Here is a 4,419-nt window from a genome sequence, read left to right as displayed (position 1 = left end):
CCATTTCGGTGACCCACGACCGGTGACGCCGAAGGAACTGCTGGCGGCGATGAAGAATCACTTCGGCGTACTGAAGACGGTGACGATGGTGGAGGTGGCTGCTCCAACATTACATTTCTTTGCATGCTTCGACTCAGGCGAGGACTACACCCGTATGGTGCACGCGTTAGAGCATCTTCATTGTGGCGGCAGGTGCATCCGTTTCGCGTGCTGGTCCTGTTTCACACTTGGTACACCAGGGAAGACGGATTACAAGACAACGTTGAATATCGAGGGGCTCCCAGAAGAGGCCTAGGAACCGGATACAATCAATCTAGTCATCACCGGTGTTGATGGCGAGCCATCGACATGCTGCCGACTATAGACAAATGGGTGTTGTCGATGACCACGTGACTATGTGACCCTTGTGACGTACCCAATAGGCTGACTGTTACGGTGCCAGCACCTCCTTTGCAGCCATGACAGCCTGACCCCGACGAGGACGATGTCTATTCGCCGTCGCCACCGAACTCTCCGATAGAGCGGTTTACCTTTGATTATCTAGGCCATCGTGCACATGGAAGAGGTGAGCGATCGTGGACCTTTTTTCAACGAGGATTTGCATGATCCATATCTGCCAGAAGAAGGCGTAGACATGAGGCGCACAAATTCACTACATGGCACTAGAAGATCGACAACAGCAGATGGAGATCAAGGCAAAGCGTAAGCATGGTGCTGTTATGAACTGGAGATCCACTAGAGCTAGAGAAGTAGCTTCCATTGTCATGTGTTGTTGTGTTAGTAGTGCTTATATTCCGAACTGGTAATTTGTGTTGTTGTGTTATGTGTCGTCAAACCGGGATATTGTCATGTTATCAGTGAACCAACCATGTGTTGTGGATCTATCAATTTGCAAATTCAATACAAAAATGGACCGATCCTCGGAGGTATGTTAATTCAATGTTCTTCAGTTCCTTAGTTGTGTAAAATCCAATTTGGTTATTTGATCTCTTACTATAAATTGTGCAAAATCCAATTTGCAATAGACATACCGGTTACTTGATCTTTACTATAGAGTAATGATGTTGCATATTCACATTTCATAGAAGAAAGATCAAAGCTTGAGACAGACATGGTAGCAAATCATTGACGGAGATAGAAATGTTCCAGAGAAGTTCTAAATGACAAAGCTAGTACGCCATGTCACAACATTTTAGAAAAATAAGGGTCATGAAGCTAAATATTCCATGTAACAACATTTCAGCAAAATAACATAGCTAGTTTGAACAAAAGCTTGATCCTTGGTCACAACAACTGAATCATCACTTCTTGGAGCTCCTTATGTGGATTGTATCTCATCTTGCCCCATTGTACCAGCTCTTGCTTCAGCCTTCCTTTTCCATTCCTAGATGTCCCTTCCAATAAAAGCCACTGCAAGCCCCTCATTTTAGTTTTCTTCTTGCTATACTTCATAGGACCCTTGCCATTAGGGGCTTCTTGTTCCAGCTCCACCTCTTCCACCACTAATTGCTCCACCTATTCCACCACTACTTGCACCACCTCTTCCTCCACTTCTCCCCCACCCCTTGTTGTAGTAGATGATGTTTCACCTCATGCTCCATGTGTTGCTCCCCCTTTTGCTCTACCTCCCTCTCTCTCATCCTTGTTATGTTTCTTCTTTCTAGAGCTCTCCCTAATGTGTTGACAACTGGATCCCTTGTTACGGGTATGCTTGCTCCGTGAAGTGCAACAAAGTCATTTTCTTCTTGCATTGAGGGAGACCTAACAATAGGGACACTCCTTACTAGGCCCTATTTAGCACAATTAAAATGTAAACGTAGGAAAAGACAATGTGTTCAAAGTGCACATGTAATAAACCTGACATATTTACCACTTTCCCAATAATGTTACCATGCAATCCTTCTTGTTTTGAGGGTCTAGTTGTTCCCTAAGTGGTTTGTTTTGAATGTGCTATGCAGTAAACAAATGCAGTGCCAGAGAACTACAAAATGCAGTTATTTTGAGAGAAAACATGTCATGTTAGTGAACTAGTAGTGAGTCTTATAGGGTAATCAACATCACCATTTTCTTTAACATCTGATATTTTAAGTGGTCGGGCTAAGGAAGACTACATTAGCGTGGTTGCTCATTATGTTGACGAAAAATGGAACCTAGAAAAAAGAATCATAGGATTTGAATTAATTGATGTATCACATGCTCGTGAAAACATTGCTAGCTCTATTAAACTTGTGGAAGATTTTGGTTTCAAAAACAAGATTTTTGCAATAACTTTGGATAATGCTTCATCACATATTACTGCAATGAGTGTCCTGCGGCATCTTTTTTACTGCATCAACGTTGTGCTTGCCATATACTAATCTTATTGCTAAATGTGCTTTGAAGAGATTGAAGATTGAAAAAATAATACCTTGATGATCTGTGAACTGCAATTTCTTTATGAATGCTTCTAATACATGAATTAGTTACTGCAAGAGCTTTTGTCTTGCTTTAGGAGTACATCCTCGTAAATTTGCCTTAGATATGCATGTTAGATGGAACTCTACATTTATGATGCTCAAGTATCTTATTCCACATGAAGATAGTTTTTCCATTTTTGTTAACGCAAACTACTATACCATTGATGGATCACCCCTGCTCACCCTTTGGTCATTGGCATGTTATTGTAGTATTACTAAGCTTTCCCAAGATTTTTAACAATTCAACTGTTGCTTTGCTAGGTTTATTATCCCACATATCCTTTAATGGCCCATCATATTTTATATATTGCTCATTTGAAAGCATATGATGTTACGTGGTGTTGTGGTTGTCATGATTTTTTTTTGAAATATTGGAACAAAATTCCAATATGCATTTGAATTTATTTTTGGATCCTAGAGCTAAACTTGCAAGGGTTTGGTAATGTCCTCTCACTCTTAAGTGATGCCATAAATGTATATTAATCTGCTTATTTCACTAGTGTTCATGATAAGCTTTCTGAAATTTATACTAAGTACGATGAAAATTCTGTCGGAGTTCGGGTCCAATGGCCTCCACCAACACCATCGTTTGGAAGAAGAAAGGAGAAATGCATATGGTTCCGCCTCCTCTTCCTCAAGCTCTTCTACACCAACATCAACATCAGGCATGGGGAGTTAGCGACGTACCTCAACATCGACAAAATCAGCTCCCTGTCAGGAACATGATGATGAAAACCTCAACATATTGTAGCGGTGGCATGAACACAAGCTTACATATTCGGTGCTTTCCATAACGGTACCCATCTCAGCGATATCATCGGAGTCTGCTTTCAGTCTAGCAGGAAGAATAATTGACAAGAGAAGAACAAGTCTCACAAGTGATATATGGTGAGGACACATCTCTATGAACAACATCGATCTACTATCCACACTAAAAAATGTTTATCTAGACGATGAACAACGAGAAGAATAGTTGTAATCTTTGAAAAAAAATTCTTTTGTATTTTTCTTTTCCGGTCAAGTAGCTTTGCACTCCTTTTCCTTACCCGGGTTTACCTAGAAGGTTTTAATGAGACATCTACTAACAAAGCTCAAAATTTATCCATATGACACTTTGCCTCTTTTACAATTTTCTGTATTTTCTTTCTCCATTTTTACATTTTCCTGTAGTTTTAACTTTCTTTTTTGAAATTTTATATGCAAAGCTAAAGGCCCGAAAGGCCGAAACAGCCCAAAAGGCTGTAAACCTACGTGGGCCGGCAGCCATGCCTTGCCGGGTCGGCTCTTTTATCTGGCGTGCCAGGCCGGTCCTCTAAAAATGGCCTACGTGATGCCTCTATACTGTTGGCCCGGGCCGGGCCGGGCCGGGTCGTCCATAAAAATCATTCGTTTCTCCCAACTCCGAAAAAATAATCGTCCCCTGTTTGCAACTCTCTCGGCCATGGCAGCAGCGGCGGCGCAGAGGCTTCTTGCGGCGAGCACGAAGATCGTCGGGGCCGGGCGCAACTACATCTCCCATGCCAAGGATCTCGGCAACCCTGTCCTCAAGGTCCACGCCCCTCTGACCCTGGCCCTCTCCCATCCCAACACACGGGGCGCCCTTCTTCCTGCGCGGTCTCTGATCCGGTCGCGGCATCGGCGGCCTTGCTGCTCTGCTTGCAGGAACCCGTCCTGTTCCTGAAGCCCACGTCGTCATTCCTCCACGCCGGCCCGACGGCCGGCCCCATCGAGGTGCCCGAGCCGCTCGAGTCGCTGCACCACGAGGTCGAGCTCGCCGTCGTCATCTCCCGGCGCGCGCGCGATGTCCCCGAGGCCTCCGCCATGGATTTCGTCGGAGGTAACTAAGAGCCGTGGTTATGAGATGCCATCCCTGCGCGATAACCCCTATTAAGAATTGTGCTGTATTGCAACAAGTTATCTGAAGAATGGTGCCCATTAGGGGTCTGCATACTTTTGTGTGTGT

General features: G+C 43.9%; 1 pseudogene; it reads left to right on the top strand.

Moving 5' to 3' along the window:
- The first annotated feature begins 3,839 nt into the window (after positions 1-3,839).
- The window catches only part of LOC123086843 (probable acylpyruvase FAHD2, mitochondrial), a 4,885-nt pseudogene continuing 4,305 nt past the window's right edge, over positions 3,840-4,419 (top strand).

The sequence above is a fragment of the Triticum aestivum genome, chromosome 4A, assembly GCF_018294505.1.
Source record: "Triticum aestivum cultivar Chinese Spring chromosome 4A, IWGSC CS RefSeq v2.1, whole genome shotgun sequence".
Taxonomy (NCBI): domain Eukaryota; kingdom Viridiplantae; phylum Streptophyta; class Magnoliopsida; order Poales; family Poaceae; genus Triticum; species Triticum aestivum.
The sequence above is the reverse complement of the archived record's forward strand: the minus strand, read 5'-3'. Positions and strand labels throughout refer to the sequence as shown.